This window comes from Chiloscyllium punctatum, chromosome 44 (genome assembly GCF_047496795.1).
Source record: "Chiloscyllium punctatum isolate Juve2018m chromosome 44, sChiPun1.3, whole genome shotgun sequence".
Classification (NCBI taxonomy): domain Eukaryota; kingdom Metazoa; phylum Chordata; class Chondrichthyes; order Orectolobiformes; family Hemiscylliidae; genus Chiloscyllium; species Chiloscyllium punctatum.
This window is the reverse complement of record NC_092782.1, coordinates 36,745,269-36,764,442: the sequence shown is the minus strand read 5'-3', so window position 1 is coordinate 36,764,442 and position 19,174 is coordinate 36,745,269.

The following is a 19,174-nucleotide window of genomic DNA, read 5'->3' as shown; positions in this document are numbered from 1 at the left end:
GCTAACCAGTATCAGACTAACTGGGAGGTAGAATTGCAATATTGTAACCACACAGGACATGATGTCCATAAGGGTGATAACACAGAATTCAGTGTGAATAGACCCCATTCAGTCCTTCAACTCTGCACCAACCATCCCAAACCCTACCCTATCCCTGCCTTTACCATAGCTAAACATTCTCGCCTGCACAACCTTGAACAGGATTGGGCAATGTAGCATGACCAATAAGAAGAAAAAAAAATACTGCTGGGACATTAAACACAATCAGAAAGCTTTGATTTACTTCCAGCCTCTATTCAGAATCCCTGGCTCCTATGCCTTATACAGATGAACTGTATCAGAATGACATGAGTGAATAACACCTGCATGATCGGCCTCATTCCTTTGATCTCTGACAGTCACAGAATCCAATTAGACACTTTGATCAACAAAGAAAATTTCCTCCTAGGGAGATGAGAATAATGTGACTGCTACACTTAAAGTTGTTACGGAACCTGAAATCCTGACTGAAGAAAATAGACATACAATGACCAATGATCTTGAACTTTCATGTGTGTTGACTGAGGATAATATTAATTCTGAATACATAAAGATTTTTTAGTGTCAATGTTCGAATGGCCCATTTCAGAAATCAAAGGAGACATTCAAAAATCAAAATAGAAACCGTTCAAAAGGTCTAATATGTCCAATAAAAGTTAATAGTGAAAAATACAATTGAGAATAATTTTCCCATTGAACACTTCTTAATTTTTTGCAAGTAGAAAAGCATTGTGGTAAAAATATGGCCAACGTTGGGCTGGATTATCCAGGCAATGACTGCATTGTTGACTTTGGTAACTGCAAAGAACTGTCAAATGATAATAGAGCTGATGTGGCAGATAGTGTAATGGCAGCAAAAACTTATAGCGAAAATTAAGTATTATATACGTGTGTGTATATTCCTTGTGATGGATAGGCATCATGTCTTGTTGGCTATTATGTAGTAGACTACTGCTTGGATGTATTTTTCTTTTGCTAGTGGGCAATAAATTGATCTGTATTTCTCTGTTTCAACAAAATGCTATACAGTATTTAAATCATTTTTGGGTCTTGATTTCATTCTACCAAGACATCTTTCCAACACTAAGTGGGAAGTGCATGCAAAGGCTTCTTAAGCAACAGCTGAAATTCATATTTCTATTATTGATGCTCTTATTCATTGACAATTGTTACGACACGAGATAAACTCTCCTGCCTAATTTAAACCAGCAACACAGAAAAGATTTATCCCATGCAATAATCTGTGAAAATTTGAGAGGCCAAGAACTATTTAAAATTAACTTTATTTCGTAAAGTATAACAGAGGATAATTAACTAACAACTATTTACAACTCCGTCCTCTAATTTATCTTTTACTTTCCCTTCTATAATACTAGTCCGATAAAACCCTCCAATTAAGATTTACAAAACAAACTTCTTATCTCAAAATGAGGCAGCTTGCGGTTCTTCTCTGTACTCCGGTCTTCTTTTCTGCTTCTTGAGGATTCTGCTTCACAGGTTACCGATTGATAAAGGTACCTTTAAGACAACTATTTTTCGGGCAGTCTCTACATGCTGGCTTGGCAGTTCTCCTCCCAACTATTTAATTTTCCCCAGTCTTATACCCCCAGAGCAACGGATTGTGTCATTGGCTATTAAGATTGTCAATATACTAAATTCAAACTTGATTGGAGTTTGGTTTTTTTTTAGGGTATAATTTAAACTGATTGGCCTAATTCGAATCTGTTTGCTGGATCAAAAGGTTACATTATATCTTTTTTCAGAACACTTGGTGCTGTCAAGTAGTTCTGTTGCTTTTAACTTACTCAAAGGTACAGTACACCCACATCTTCATAACACAATGGAAAAGTTGATACAAAGGGAGAAGCTAGAATTCTGCAGGAGAAAATGGAGGAATTAGAATGTGCATGTTGGAACATTGGAATTGGTTGTTACATCAATTCCACAAAATCAGCAAAGCCCTGCAGGATGCACTGATAGTCTTTAATGAAGCTTCAAATGTCACTTTCTCATTTCTTGAAATAAACCTGAGAAAGATTTGATTGAATTAAACTCAAAACTGTTAACCTTGTTGAATAATGCACTTCTAAGAAAAAATAATCATTGAAGCAGATTTATGCCACCAATTGTGTCATGTAAGATGTAGTTTTCCCTGATTTAGAACAATATTGTGGCTCATTTTGAGTGTGATGGTAACAAACTGCTGCTTAAAATTATCAAAACTGAATTGTGGACAACAACGCTGCAAGAAAAGCTGTCTGCACTAAGCATCGTGGCATAGAAAGTGATCATCTTCGTAATGTATCATTTGAAACCATCATCAGTGAGGTCATGAAATAAACTGTTTTAAACTTTATGAAAGTCACATTGTTGCTTCTATTTAGTGATCTGTGTGATCACGGTTGTTATATATATTAATTAAGAAATCAACATATTTGCAATTGGAAGTATTTCACAATGCAAGTAGGTTATTTTGCAAAATATATGCTTGATTTGGATTATTATTATGGCTTTGCCGATAATATGCAAATATAAAACTTTGATATTCTTTTCTTTAGTGCTTCTGTAAGAAAAACAAATTGTTTTTTGGGTAATGCTAAGTGGTCTCTTAATCTTGACATGGCTTAGAGCCTCAGCATACCACTATTCAGCCCAGCCACCATTGCTGACTTTACTACAGTATCCAGTGTTAGTTATTTCTGTTTGCAGCAAATACTCGTAGCACTAGGTGTATCTTGGGTGGCCGACATATAGAGTCATAGAGATGTACAGCTTGGAAACAAACCCTTTGGTCCAACTCGTCCATGCCAACCAGATATCCTCAATTAAACTAGTCTCATTTGCCAGCACTTGGTCCATATCCCTCTAAACCATTCCTATTCATATACCCATACAGATGCCTTTTAAATGCTATAATTTTGCCAGCCTTCACCACTTCCTCTGGCAGCTCATTCCATACATGCAATACCCTCTTTAGAAAAGCAAAGAGCACTGTCGTCTCTTATTGGGTCACCAGCAAATTTTTTTTTGTTGCCAGGCCCTTAACAGAATTGTTTTCTTGTTTGGGTTGATGGATGGCACTGGGGCTTCCAGACTAAGATCCTTCTGAAAGCTGAGTGGTACTGCGATGTTTTGCCTTCAGCATACCAGTTGTCCATCATGATGCAGGGTGAGGATGAGGAAATACCAAGCTTCTGAGTCTCATCCTGACACTGGCTATGAATGTTCTGTGCAGTATGGATTCCCACTGACTTGTCATAAGCTTGAAGGTAATCAAAACAATGTTTCAACATCTGTACCAAGGCCGAGGCCGTGGTTAACAATTAGCTAGTTAATTAAAACTATTATAATTGAACTAAAGGACAAATACCAAGGTAAAACTGGACAAAGTAGTTAACTTTTGCTACACTTCCCCTAATACATTAACTGTTTCATCATAGCATCCAACTGTACATTTGAAAACCCTAATTTGTTAGCCTATAACAATCCATTTCGTAGGCCATTCCACTTATCACTCATAAATAAATGTGATCTTAGCTTGTATTTTCTTTAGATTTGATTTTATTTAATTTCTTTGTGATGATCTAATTTTTCTTTCTTTTCTACTCCCTATCTTAAGTAATTAATATTTTAAAAACTTCAATGTGGCATTTCAGTTAATTTTTTTTGTGAAACTGTAAAGCATAAGCCCTATTTGATCTTTCCTTGCAGCTTATTGCTCTGATATCCTTCATCAGTGAGTGGGTACAACCTTTGCTGACAGGTTGTGATGAGCGCTCTGGGCTTGCTGAAGAACTCTCATTCTTGTCAATTGTTCCCTTGCCTTGAATTTACTCCAGTGAAGACTGTTAAGAGTGAGAGCATGATAAATAATGAAATATAAAAGTAAGCATCAGCAGCTGGGGGTCAGGTGATGGAGTGGAGAGATCTTTAGCCTTCCCTCTTCTGGCAACTGCAGTGCCATAGTCTGCATCACCAGCCTGTGGCTTGGTGACCTTCAGGTTAAACCATCACCAGTCATCGCTTTCTAATGATAAAGTAGTTGTCTGGGCCTGGTGACTTTGTTTTATTTGCTACTGATGCAATCCTAAAATACCCCACCTTGCCTCCTTTGCAGCAAGGGAGGTTGGTGCCTGAGGAAATGTACATTGACTATTGCGAGCAGTTCTGGTCTCCTGCTATAGGAAACTTGAAATGGTTCAGAAAGGATTTACAAGGATTTTGCCAGAGTTGGAGGGTTTGAGCTAAAGGGAGAGGCTGAATAGACTGGGACTATTTTCACTGGAGCATCGGAGACTGAGAGGTGACTGTATAGAGGTTTATAAAATCATGAAGGGCATGGACAGGGGTTAAAAGACAAGGTATTTTCCCTGGGGTGGAGGGAGTCTAAAATTAAAGGGTACAGGTTTAAGGTGAGAGAGGAAAGATTTAAAAGGGACCTCAGGGGCAACTTTTGCACATGGAGGGTGATGCATGTATGGAATGAGTTGCCAGAGGAAGTAGTGGAGGCTGGTACAATTACAACATTTAAAAGACATCTGGATGGGTGTATGAATAGGAAGGGTTTAGAGGGATATGGGCCAAATGCTGGTAAATGGGATTAGATTTATTTAGGATATCTGGTCAGAATGGACAAGTTGGACCAAAGGGTCTGTTTCTGTGCTGTATATCTCTCTGACTCTGTGACTACATTACTCCCTGTGCCATCCACCAGTGATAGTTCACAAGTTGGAAGCATGTGAAGCAAGCATAGAGAGGATGTTGTACTTAAAAGTGACTTGTAGCTTTAGCATGCTTTTCAAAAAAGTGAAATGCAGCATTTCAGAGTTTTTGTAATCGTGTTAAATGCCTGACCATTGGGCAAAGTCAGGGCTTTTTTTGAGTACATATAAACAAGCAAAAGTAGGCCATTCAGGCTTTCAAGCCTACTCCATCATTTAATTAGATCACATCTGATTTCAAATCTACATTCCTGCCTTCTCCTAATAACGTTTCACCTTCTTGCATAACAAGAATCTATCCATCTTTGCCTTAAAAATATTCAAAGCCTCTGGTTTCACTGCCTTTCCAGAAAGACAGTTCAAATGACTCATAAACATTATTGGAGAAAAAACTCTTGCCTAATTTCTATTTATTTTAACCAGTGAACCCTAGCACTAGATATACCATTAAGAGCAAACATCCTTTCTACATGTACGCTATCAAGCCACCTAAAGATCTTGTATGTTTCAACAAAGTTGCATCTTACTTTTTTTAACATCAGTGGATAAAAGCTTAACCTGTCCAACCTTTCTTGACAGGACAAACTGCCTATTCCAGTATTATTCTAGTAAACCTTCAAAAATCTGCTTCCATTCCATTTAAATCCTTCCTAAAGTAAGGTGACCAACTCTGCAAAAGTCTTCAGATGAGATTTCACTTGTCCCTATGTTTGTCTTTAGTTGCCCTCAGTACGAAAGATAATATTCTTGAATATTATTAAAAGTTGATAAGAAATTAAAGGTTTTTTTTGTCTTGCAGTCATCAGGATGAGGACAGAAGAATCAAAAAATGAACTTCAGCTTATACAACATGAGAAGAGCTTTGGTAGGTTTGGCCATTGTTGGCAAGGGAGATGCAGTAGGACCAGTTAACTGTCAATCTTAATTCTCAGATCAGACAGGTAGAATCCAATTGGTCAGGGTTTTATCATCAGAATGCAGCAGTAATCAGCACTGTTCATGATCCTTATTGTCTACTGACAAAAGTGCAATGTATCAATTCCTTTAGCCAATATGAAATAGGGTCCTTTGTGTTAATTTAGGACATCAAATGTATAGCATTTCACACTCGATTCATAAAAAGAAACTAAATTTGTTTTCAATCTAAATTTTAGCTCAATCTAAATTATTTAATAAATGATATCCAATAGCAACATTATATCTAATTGTATGCTTAGTGTTCTGAGGCTGCAAACAGAGGCTGGTTGAGCATGATCAGCACGTTACTCACTGTCAACAGTGAACAGGACTTGATGTTTGATACAGCAGAAAGTGTGGATTGCAGATGCTGGAGAAGCAGAGTCAAAAAGGGTAGCACTGGGAAAGTCTGCCCTGCTGTGCTTTTCCAGCGCCACCCTTTTTGACTTTGAAGTTTGATACAATCTGCCAGTCATTGGGATGTATGGTCTACTGATAAATATCTAATTGCTGTTTGTGAAATCTTACCATGTTCAAATCAACTGCTAGCTTTATGTGATAACAATGACAACAGTCGAAAAGTACTTAACAGGCTCTGAAGAGTTTTCAGATGTCATCAAGTCATGAAAAAGCTACAGAAATTCAAATCGTGTTTTTTCTAATTTGAATTTTATTATTGAAGAAAAATGTAATATGAATGTCTGCATTTTTTAACATTTGACATTATTTTAATTCAGCTTTAGCTTTAAGGTATGATCTAAACAATCCTCTGCTCATCCAAAACATGCATGGTTGGATGCTATACTACCTTTATAGAATCCCTATATTGTGGAAGTAGGCCATTCGGCCTATTGAGTCCACACCAACTCTCCAAAGAGCATCTCACACAGACCCACCCCCGACCCTATCCCTCTAACCCTGCATTTCTCATGGCTAACCCACCTAGCCTGCACATTGCTGGACACTATAGACAAATTAGCATGGCCAATCCACCTAAATTGTACATCTTTGCACTGTGGGAGAAAACCGGAACACCAAGAGGAAACCCATGCAGACATGGGGAGAATGTGCAAACACCACACAGGCAGTTGCCCAAGGCTGGAATTGAAACTGAGGTCCTGGTGCTGTGAGGCAGCAATGCTAACCCCTGAGCTACAAAAGGTCCTTAGACACCAACTTCTAAACTTATGGCCATTTCTATCTAGAAGGACCAGGGCAGCAGATACATGGAACTCCACCACCTGGAACTTCCCCTCCGAACCACTCACCATCCTGATTTGGAAATATATTGCTGTTCCTTCATTCTCACTAGTTCAAAATCCTGGAATTCCTTCCCTAGGGAATTTGGGAGTGAACCTACAGCACAGAGACTGCAGTGTTTCAAGAAAGCAGCTCAGTACCATCTTCTCAAAGGCAACTAGGGACGGCAATAAATGCTGGCCAGTCAGCGACGCCTATGTCCCTCAAGAGAATTTTAAAAAAACATCTGGCATCACCTTAGCACTGAAACTCATTACTCATTTGTGGAAAATATCTTTTTCACCCGACAATAACATCCTGATGATGACTTCCCTAAATACCCTACTATAACTTTTTTAATAATAGCTTCTAACGTATTTCCTATTACAGATTTTAAGCTAACGGGGATGGAGTTTCTTCCTTTCTGTTTCTTGTCCCTTTTGAATAAAATTGCTATCTTCCAGTCTAATGGATCATTCCCCAAAATCAAGCGAGTTTAGAAAAATTTAAATGAATCAAACATGTCACTAGTCAGTTCTTTTAACATCCAAAGATAAAGTCCATTACAGCCTGACTTGCAGCTCCAACACCTTACTCAGTACCACTTCTGTGGTCATTGTAATTTTCCTGAGTTCTTTCACCCCTACTATTTCCTGAGTTATTGCTGTTTCTAGAATGCTAGTTATATTCTCTACAGTAAAGACTGATGCCTGTTCAATTCATCCTCCTTCTCTTTATTTTCTTCTATCCATTCTCCATATTCACTTTCTATCAAACTAATGCTCACTTTGTTAATTCTTTTCTTCTTAAAATGTTTATGGAACTTTCGCTATCTATTTTTATACTTCTGGCTAGCTTTCTCTCATATTCTAAGTTATCCCTTTTTATCAAATTTTCATCATTCTTTGTTGTTATTATATTGTATCCAATCTTCTGATAAGCCATTGATCTTTGTATCATTTAAGCCTTTTCTTTAAATTTGATATTATCCTAAACCTTTCTAACTATCTGTCGATGACGAATCTGTTTCTTGGAATTTTCCTTACTTGTTACAATTATTTTTGTATCTTGTAACATCCCATTAATTATCTGCCACAGCATCTCTATTGACCTATCTTATATCCTTGTTTGCCAGTTCACTCTGCTTTCAAGCCCTAACTTGTATTCTTAAAAAAAGGTAAAGTGCAAATGCTGCAAAATTTTGTGTGGAAAAATACGCCATCCACTCTACCTCACCATTATTACTTGAAGTGCATTTGACACAGATTTGATGAAATTTCTGAGGGTGGGGATGAGTGCGGGTGAGTTAAGGGGTCTGGAAACAAGAGAAACAACAGAACTTGACTTTTTTCCATCTCCCTACTGCATTTGTATCCTCTTGCTCATCTTATTGTGATGGGATTCAGCTTTCACATCCTTACAGCTGGAGTTATAGGAGGCCCTTCACACAGATCCATTGAAGAGAATGGCAGGAAATAGCCCTGGAGGTCAATGACAGGAGTCTGATCCTAAGACTGTAATATAGAGTTAATATGGGTTAAATGGCATGTTTGTCATTGACACCTATGGCAATGTGAAGTGATTAGTATCATTTACCTAATATAGGTGGCAGTCTGAGATAATGAGGCAATCTAACTGATAGAGATACTGACACGACCGAAACGCATGGCTCAAGAGTATTTATATATCATATATCTGCTTATTAACATCAGAATCAGCCAAAATCAACAAACTATCCAGGCCAGTTTTCAATGCGGCATATCAAAGTACTACTAAAACAGAATATATTCTGAGCAACATCAAATGATTTATCCTGAACCTATGAATGAAAAGGTTATTATCATGTGATACTCTGTGTATTGTGCTACTACTCCTGCAGATGGCAAAGTTGCACTACTTATATTTCACTCTGGAACAGGAAGACATTTTTGCATTGGACTTTGATAGTGCTGTGCCCATTTTTCAAGGTAGGGTATGAAAAAGCTGAGGGGGAGGTGGGCAGCAAAGTTTACATTCCCTCAACTGCTACATTTGTTTCAGTTAAAAATATGCAATCTTTGTGCAGGGGTAGATTTCCATCTTACCTCAGCTGAGGATGGAGATTTAACTGATTTTTATGGTCTGGAGAGGAGAGGAAAGAAATGCTATTGCTTACACTTTTCCTTGCTTAATAATCTCCAACTAGTGGGCAAAAATGGAAGGCCTTCATGCATTTTTCTCCTTAAAGTCCCTCAATACAATTGCCTACGATATTTACAACATGCCTGAAGGTATAGTTTCCAGTCTTGTGGGGTGCTATGACAGATAGAAGTTAGAGAGTGTGCCCATTGTTTTTTTTTGCAGCAAATGCCCCATCCTATGGTGCTTCCCCTCCTGTTGCCAGTATGTAAAACTTGGCCATTATCAATTCTTAGCATTTGAAGATCAACAAGTTTCAGGAAGGCCAAAAAGCATAAGTTGATGGTCCTCCAGCAACATTTTCTATTTATCCAATTGTGCATCCCTGAGAAGAGTCCATAGGGCACAGAATCCTGTAAACTGAAGCTACTTGGTGTCAAAAGTCTTTGCATCTGAGTAAGCTTCACACAGTCAAGAAGGAGGGATCACATCCAGTGTGAGGCACATCCTGAGTGAGTATATAATTCAGGGAATGTGGTGGCAGTGTGGGAGGTCTACGCAAATGGGGAAGAGATGTTGCTTACTTGCTTTATTTTTGGTTCATATTTTTAAAGGTTTTTCTGAACAGAATAAATTAAAGTCCAGGATCAGGGCCTGGCACAAAAGGGTGACATCATAGATAAACTGTACTTTTATTGGTTGGTGACAGCTATTAATTTGACTAGCTATTGCAGATTACTTTCAGATTGAAGATAATTATAGGGAACACTTATTGGCTACAAACTAAAGGATCAGTATGAAATTTAAGACCTAAGTAATTAAAATAGAGGTACCAAACCAGGCAATGTGTTGTAACTGCATGATGTGGGAGCTGTGGGACCCCATGGTGGTTTGTAGTGACCACATTTATAGCAAGTGTTGGTTGCTCGAGGAACTCTAGCTCAGAGTTGATGAGCTGGAGTCGGAGTTTTGAACACTGCACTACCTCAGGGAGGGTGAGAGTTACCTGGATGCTGTGTTTCAGGAAGCAGTCACACCTTTTAGATTAACTACCTTGAATTTGGTCAGTGGTTGGGGACAGGAAGATATGATTACCAGCGAGGTAGGTGGAGGAATCCAGGAGGTAGTGCTGAAGGTATCTCAGTTCTTGAGCTTCTCTAACAAGTTTGAGATTCTAACTCACTGTATGATTTGAGAGTGTGAGCTGTAGGGAGGATGTTTAAACAGACAGTAGTACAGGGAGGTAAAAACAATAACTGCAGGTGCTGGAAACCAAATTCTGGATTAGTGGTGCTGGAAGAGCACAGCAGTTCAGGCAGCATCCAACGAGCAGCGAAATCGATGTTTCGGGCAAGAGCCCTTCACAGGGAGACATTCAAGAGTGGGGAGAAAAGAGAAATGTTGTTCTAATCAGGAATAATATAGGCAGTGAATAGACACGTTCTCTGTGGTCAGGATTGAAAGTGCTGATGCCCAGGTTCAGGATACCTCATCTGGGCTGCAGGGGAGAGATCTACATAAGCATGAACAATATAGGTAGAAAGAGAAGAGAGATTCTGCTGAGGGAATATGAGCAACTAGGGGCTAAACTGAAAAGCAGAACCAAAAAAGGCAATAATCTCTGGATACTACCTGAGCCTCAAACAAACTGGCACAGAGTCAACAAGATTAAAGAGGTAAATGTGTTGCTCAAAGGTTGGTGTGGGAGAAATGGGTTTCTGTGATGAGACCTTGAAAGTAAATAATGGGGGTGATGGGTTCAGTTGCGTGGCAGATTATGGAAAAGTTTAAAGGGGGATAAGGCCTAGAAGACATTAAAGTTTCCAGAACAAATATTAGGACAGAGAGTATGGAGAAGGTCAAAAGTCGAACTTCAGACACAGCAGATAAGCAGGGCAATCAACACAAGACTGAGGGTAATGTATTTAAATGTATGCAATATATAAAACAAGGCAAATGAGCTTGTAGCACAGATTGAAATTGGCAGGTTTGATGTTGAGGGTATTACAGAAATGGTTCCAAGAGGATTCGGGCTGGGAACTTAAATATCCAAAGATACACGTGCTATCAAAAGGACAGGCAAATGGTAGAGTGGGTGGGGTTGCCTTGTTAGTAAGAAATTAAATTAAATCAATAGCAAGATATAGAGTTGGAGGGTGTAGAATCTGTTTGTGAAGAGTTGAGGAACCACAAAGGAAAAAAAATACCCTGCTGGGAATTGTATACATGCCTCCTAGCAGTAGTCAGGATGTGGGGAGATAATAAATCAGGAGATTAAAAAAAATGCCTGGAAGAAAGGCAGTATTATAATCATTGTGGGACACTTTAATACATAGATAGAGTGGGGAAACCAGGTTCATAGCAGATCATAAGAAAAGAAATTTATGTAATTTATCTATGAGATTTTCTTTGGAGCAGATTGTGGAAGACCCCACTAGGGAACAGGCAATTCTGGATTTGGTGAGGTGTAATGAGGCAGACTTGATTAGGGAGCTGAAGGTGAAGGAACCCTTAGAGCAGTGAGCATAATATGATAAATTGTACCCTGCAATCTGAGAATGACAAGCTGGAATGAGATGTATTAATATTACAATTGAGTAAATGTAACTACAAAGACATGAGGGAGGAGTTGGCCAGAGTTGATTGGAAGGGGACCTTAGCAGGAAGATGGTAGAGCAGCAATGGCAGGAGTTTCTGAGGGTAATTTGGGAGGCACAATTGAAATTCATCCCAAGAAAGACAAAATATACTCAGGGGAGGAACAGCCAACCATGGCTGACAGGGGAAGTCAGGGACAGCATAAAAGCAAAAGAAAATGCATACATTGTGGTGAAGATTAGTGGGAAGCCTTTAAAATAACTCAACTGAAAAAGCAATAAGGGGGGAGAAGATGAAATATGAGAGTAAGTTAGCTAGTAATATGAAAGAAAATTGCAAGTTTTTTTAGATATCTAAAATGTAAGAGAGCGGCAAGAGTGGACATTGGACCACTGGAAAAATAGGCTGGAGAAGCAGTAATGGAAACCAAAGAAATTGTAGAGGAACAGAGTGGAAACTTTGCACCAGTGTTCGCTGGAAGACACCAGCACTACACCAGACCTTCAAGAGTCTCAGGGGCAGAGGTGAGTGTAGTGGGCATCGCTAAGGAAAAGGTGCTTGAGAAGCTGAAAGGTCTGAAGGTGGATTAATCACCCGGACTAGATGGATTACATCCCAGATTTCTGAAGGAGATAGGAAGTGAGGACTGAAGATGCTGGAGATTTGAGTAAAAAAATGTGGTGCTGGAAAAGCACAGCAGGTCAGGCAGCATCCAAGGAGCAGGAGAGTTGATGTTTTGGGCATAAGCCCTTCATCAGGAATGTCGTGGGGTGGGAGAAGGGGTTGGGGGGGGGAACTGAGAGATAAATAGGAGGGTGGAGGTGGGGAGAAGATAGCTGGGAAGATAGATCCAGATGGGGGGTGATGCTGACAGGTTGGAGCAGAGGGTGGAGTGGGTAGATGGGAGGGAAGATGGACAGATAGAACAGTTCAAGAGGGCAGTGTTGAGTCTGGGATACTGAGGAGATTGTAAAGGCATTGGTGGTACTATTACTTGAGTCAGAGAGTCCCACAGGAGTGGAAAATGGCTAATTAACACTCCCATTTAAGAAGGGATGGGACAGGAGACAGGCTAACTGGCATGCAGCTAACCTCAGTCATTGGTAAGATTTTTGAGTGCATTATTAATGTTGATATTACAGAGTACTTGAAGTGCATGGTAAAATAGGGTGGAGTCAGCAAGACTTCATCAAAGGGAGGACATGGCTGGCAAATCTGTTTGAATTCTTTGCGGACGTAACAAGCGAGTTAGACAAAGGAGAGCCAGTGGACATGAACCATTCGGATATCCAAAAGGCCTTTGACAAGGTGCTGCACAGGAGACTGCTAAGTAAGATAAGAGCCCATAGTGTTAGGGGCAAATTATTGGAATGGATAGAGGATTGGCTGACTAGCAGAAGGTAGAGAGTAGTGACTAACCGTGTTCCCCAGGGGTCAGTGTTTGGGACCACAACTATTCATGTTATACATGAATGATCTGGTCAAAAAAACAGAGGATATTGTTGCTAAGTTTGTAGATGACACAAACATAGGTGGAGGGACAGATAGTGTTTGAGGAAATGTGAGGTTGTGCACTTTGGTAGGAAGAATAGCGGTGTAGGCTGTTTTCTAAATGAGGAAAGACTTCAAAAATCTCAGCACAAAAGGGCTTCAAGGTCCTAGTTCAGGACTGTCTTAAGGTTACATGCAGGTTCAGTTGGCAGTTAGGAAGTCAAATGCAATGTTAGTATTCATTCAAGAATGCTAGAGTACAAGAGCAGAGATGTACTGCTAAGGCTGTATCAGATTACATTTGGAATATTGTGAGCAACTTTTGAACCCATATTTAAAGAAGAATGTACTGGTGTTCAAGGGAGTCACGAGGAGGTTTACAAGAATGATCCTGGGGGTGAAGGGCTTGTCATATGAGAAATGGTTTGAGAACTTTGGGTCTGTATTCAATGGAGTTTAGCATGTTGAGGGGAATCTGTTTGAAATTTACAGAATACAAAGAGACTTGGATAGAGTGAACATGGAGAAGATGTTTTCAATAGTCAGAGAGACTAGGATCTGAGGGCACAGCCTCTGCATAAAGTGATGGCTTTTTAGAAATAAGGAGGGTTTTTTTCATCCAAAAGGTAGTTCATCTGTGGAATTTATTGCTGTAGAGGGATGAGGAGGCCAAGTCATTGAGTATCTTTAAGACAGAGATACATAGGTTCTTGATTGACAAGGAGATCAAGGGTTATGGAAAGAAAAATGTCAGCCATGATCGAATAGTGGAGCAGAGTTGATGAGCCGAATGATCTAATTCTGCATTTATATCTTATGCTCCTATGGTTATTGCCTTCTAGAGTTTCTTTGTAAAGGCACAGTCAAATGGTCTCTTCTCATGGCAGTCAACTTGAGGGTAGCATTTTTAGGGAGTCAAACTCCGAGCATATAGGAAGGATCTGATGGGAAGACCCCTTCTCACCACCTGCCAAATTTCCATTGCATTAAGTGCTGAGGCCATAAATCAAGAGTTAGAGATGCTACAATGCACGAAGACCTAGGACAAGGACCTTTAAGCCCCTTTGTGCTGAGATTTTTGAAGTCTTTCCCCATTTAGAAAACAGTCTACACCGCTATTCTTCCTACCAAAGTGCACAATCTCACACTTCCTCAAACACTATCTGTCCCTCCACCTATGTTTGTGTCATCTGAAAACTTAGCAACAATACCCTCAGCCTACTGAAAATTCTGGCGATGAGGCATTCTGCCATTGCTCAGAGAACCAGTCAATAAGATCCACCATTAGTTTCTCCCACAAGGCTTTGAGGACAGCCTGAAGAACTCATGATCAAAGGCCTTTTTTTTTGAATCTTTAAAAACAATTTCTCCACAAAAGGACAAGTGGTATGTTAAACCATTTGCTGTTGAGGCGAGGGGCAGTGCAATAGCCTCAGATGTGAACAGTGGATAATTATCAAACCAGTTTGTTCAGGAGTGGTATCACACACCCTTTGGAGCAGGTGGGAAAAGTCGTCTCAATTCAAAATATTAGCTTGTTTTCTCATCATGATATTGCCTGACTTGCTGTGATCTCCAGCATTTTTTGTTTTCAGTGGTATGTCTAGGTCCAGCTGAATGGAGTGTTCCACTGCAATGTGAACAGTCCCATCCTTTGTGACACCAGACTCATATATAGAACCTCAGTGTTGTGATGGCATTTAATATTTGTATACTAAGGGTGTACACACAACTTGAGATGCACTGTGATATGCACAAAGGTGGCCATCAGAGTGAAGGTGATAATAGATAAGCCAACAGCATCACCTCCCCCCCCCCACCCCCAATGACTTGTACATTGTCTCCCTACAGACCTGGTCCATTTTCAATCTCCAAAGTGGAAAATTGCTTGTGGGATCACCATGGTGCAGGAATGGTGTGTATGGGGCAGACATGCAGCACATGTAACAACAAGGATGCCTCACAATGGAAAAATGCAAAATGTAAGAATGGAACCCACTAACTGCTGAAAGATTTCCTGTATGAATGACTGGAATGTTGCACTATGTAAGGTACTAGGAAACTTCAAAGAGAGAATTCTTAGGATAGATGTATCAAAGGCAAGCAAACTAATTAACTTCAACATAAACTATTTTCAGTGGGTTATGTTCCAGACAATGAACATTTTTGTGTTGTACTCTTCAAAGTATACATGAATAACAGCTTAAACGTCATTTGCAAACACTGTTCTGAGTGTGTTATTGTGGATGGCTGTGCTGTGAAGGTCACAGCTTGGGGTCAGCCATTAAACACATTATATACAGTAAATAAAATAGATACTCTATCTTTCTGCTTATTCCTCTTCCTATTGCCCTCACTCTGTTCTGCCTTACCTATTTATCTCTATTTCTCTCTACTTGTTTCTTCCTTCCTCTCTATTTCTCCCTCTGTTTTGTCTTTCGATTTATTTTGCCCTCTTCATGTCTCCATTCCTGTTTTGCCCTTGCTGTTTTACCAACTGTTTCTCCTTCTCTGTTTCTCTCTTCCTCATCCTCCCTCTAAAACCCTTTCTCTTTCTCCCTCTCTGTTTCTCCCTTGTGTGTCTGCCTTTTGTTTCACCACCTGTTTTTCTGTCTCTCGTCCCACTCTCTCCCTATTACCTAATGTCTATTTCTCCCTCTGTGTTTTCCTCCCTCACCATTTTTTCTACTTTCTTTCTCTCTCACTCACTCTATCAACCTCTGTTTTTTTTCTCCCTGATTCTCCTTCTCTGTTCGGGCCTCTCTGCTTCACCCTCTGTATTTCTCTCTCTCGGTTTTATTCAGTTTTGTCCTTTCAGTTTCACCCTCTCTGTTTCACCCTTTGCATTTCACCCTCTGTTTCTCTTCTGTTTTGCCCTCCCCTTTCACTCATTCTCTTTCTTGCTCTGCTTTTCTCCCCCTCCTTTTACTTCATATAACTTTCTACCTTGCTGTTTTTCCCTCTTTCTTTCTCACACTTTTTATCTCCCTTACACCCTCACTCACTGACTCTCCTCTCTGTTTCAGTCTCTTTGTTCCTTCCTCTCATTGTATTGCTCTGTGTATTACACTCTCTATTTCTCCTGCTGTTTCTACCTCTCAATTGCTCTCTCACTGTATTGCGTTCTGTTTCTCCTGCTCTGTTATACTCTCTCTTTTCCATCCTTTGGATTTCTTCCTCTTTGTTATGCACTCCTTATTTCTCCTTCTCAAGCACCACACTAACACTAAAATAGATACATCTCTACTCACTTGTGTGATATGCAAAACATCTTGATGCTCTTCGGAGGGTCGGTGTGGACTTGATGGGCCAAATGGCCTGCTTCCATACTTAAGGGATTCTATGATTCAATCAAGAAGTTGTTACTTTGCTGAAAAAAATGGGTAGCACAGTAGTAAGCACTGCTGCCTCACAGCACCAGGGACTCCGGTTCAATTCCATTCTTGGATGACTGTATGGAGTTTGCCCCTGGGTGCTCCAGATTACTGCTACAGATGTGCAGGTTGAGTGGATTGGCCATGCTAAATTGCCCATAGTTGACCTAGGAAGTGCAGGCTAGGTGGATTAGCCACAGTAAATGCAGGGTTATAAGGTAGGTTGGTGGGATGCTCTTTAGAGGATTACTGTGGGCTTTCACACTGTAGGGATTTTATAATTCCTTTTAGCCTGACAGCAGTATTCTGTTAGTGGTGAACACCACTCGTGTTGCCACTGCATTGCAACAGGGTGAAACAGCTCACTTCACCTGTTGCTCAAATTTCAACAAAGCTTGTCAGTTAATTGTGATTCATCATTATCTGGTGCAATAAGGTATCTACCCAATCTGAGTCCACTTGCCAACCAGTCAACACTTTCCACTCTTTCAGTAGAAATATTGTTTCCCTTTCACTTTGTCGTTTCTAACAAATTATCCTGATGAGTGCAGAGTGAAATTTTATAACAAATTGTCTTTTTCTCAGCAATACTCAGGTTGGTATCAATTTAAGATCTCAGAGGATGAAAGAGAGATGCAGGGTCAGAGACATTTAGAGAGGAAATTCGAGAGCTTTAGATCTTGTCAGCTGAAGACCTGATCATAAGGGCAATTTGATTTGGCTATGTTAAAGAGGCCACTATTAGCAGAGCACAAAAACTCTGTGGGGGCTGTAAGGCTAAAGGAGATCACTGAGAAAGGGAGATGTGATAGATCATGGAAGATTTTGAAAACAAGAATAAGAATTTTAAAATTAAGGTGTGGTATCACTTGGAATGATGTAGGTCACTAAGCACAGGGATTTGGATGAATGACATTGACTATGAGTTTAGAACAAAGGCAGCAGAGTTTAGATTACATTTTGCAAAAGTTAGAGCAAGGGAAGCTGTCAAAAATGCATTGGAATAATTAAGTTTAGGAAAAACAACAAAAAGACGGAAATGGGCTTCAACAGTAGGCTGAGGCAGGGCTGAAACTGGGTGATACTACAGATATTAAATTAGGACAACTCTCAAATTTGCAAGTGGTCTGTGTCAAACCCAGGCAGCTGCCACGTAAAGGGATGGATGTTATTGTGTCCTAATATTGTCCTTTACTTTCATGTAAAGTTGACTTGAAATTGGGTAAATCAGATCCAGTTTTTTTTTAAATTAGCAAGTACAATCCTTTAAACATGACTTAAACACTGAACCAATTGATAATCACAAACTTCAATTGCTTTCTTCCAACAATATTTCCCTCCCTTCCTCCTTTTTCTCACCATACTGACTCATTGCTGATGTAGTTTGCTGAAATACTCATTTTCTATGAATGGCTTTGAGCATTGTGAGTTTAAGTTTAGTAGCTATTGCTGACTCATAGTATTTTGAAGAGATTTGTAGCTTGAAACTGCGTAGCACTGTGGCTATTTTTCAGACACTAACAGACACCTAAGGGTCCATATGATTGGCAGAGTGCATTATGATACAGAAATATACTTGTCACATCAATGTGGTATGAAATTAAGGGCCAGGAAATTGTGCTTGTGCCCTGAATATTCAATTTCATGCTCTAACATATAGATGCCCCATTTGCAAAATTAAGTTGTTTTGATACATTTGGTATCTTTTCAGGGAAAACAAATCCACAAGTGACCCACATACGGGAACTGTTGCAGACCACATTTCTGATTATGGGGTCAGGTAGTAGCAGTACTCTTGATCACTCCTTTTCACTCCAGCTGTTTTTATAGCCAGTTCCTCGTGTCACTGTGGCTATATCCCTTCTCTTCTCTTCTCTCGTGAGCTGCCTGGGAAAGCTCATCAGATGTCTGCAGTTCGCTACCTTACAATCACTGTAGCTGCTTACAATCACTTTTTTTTCTGAGGGTAAGCAGCAATGCATCAGAGTTTTTATGATTACAATTTTATTTGAAACCTATTGCTATTTTGCACGACTTGGTAAATGTTTGCATTAATTGGCAAGTTATTGATCTTGTGGAATGCCAAAAGTGTAACATTGCATTTTATGTTCAATAGATCACAGGGACATGGAAAGTAGCCATAGGAAGGTGGTGGCATTCTACTCCAGAGTTCAGGCTAATGTTCTGGGGACATGGTTTAAATGTCATTCATTGACAGATCATTGAATCCCTTCAATGTGTAAGCAGGCCATTTGGCCCATCATGTTCACACTGTCCCTCCAAAGAGCATCCCAGCCAGACCAAACCCCCTCACCCTATTCCTGTAACATTGAACATCCTTGGATACTATGGGCAATTTAGTGTAGCCAATCCAACTAACCTCCACATCTCTGGACTGTGGGAGGAAACTGGAGTACATGCAGACATGGGGGGAATGTGCAAACTCCATACAGGTTGGAAATTAACCTGGGTGCCTGGCGCTGTGAGCCACTGTTTGAACTCCATAAGATATGGCAATTGCGTAACTACTGTTGATTATCAATATCTGGTTTACCGATGTCCTTTCAGGAAGGAAATCTACTGCCCTCACCTGGTCTACCCTATATGTGGCTCCGGACCCCCGGCAATATGGTTAAC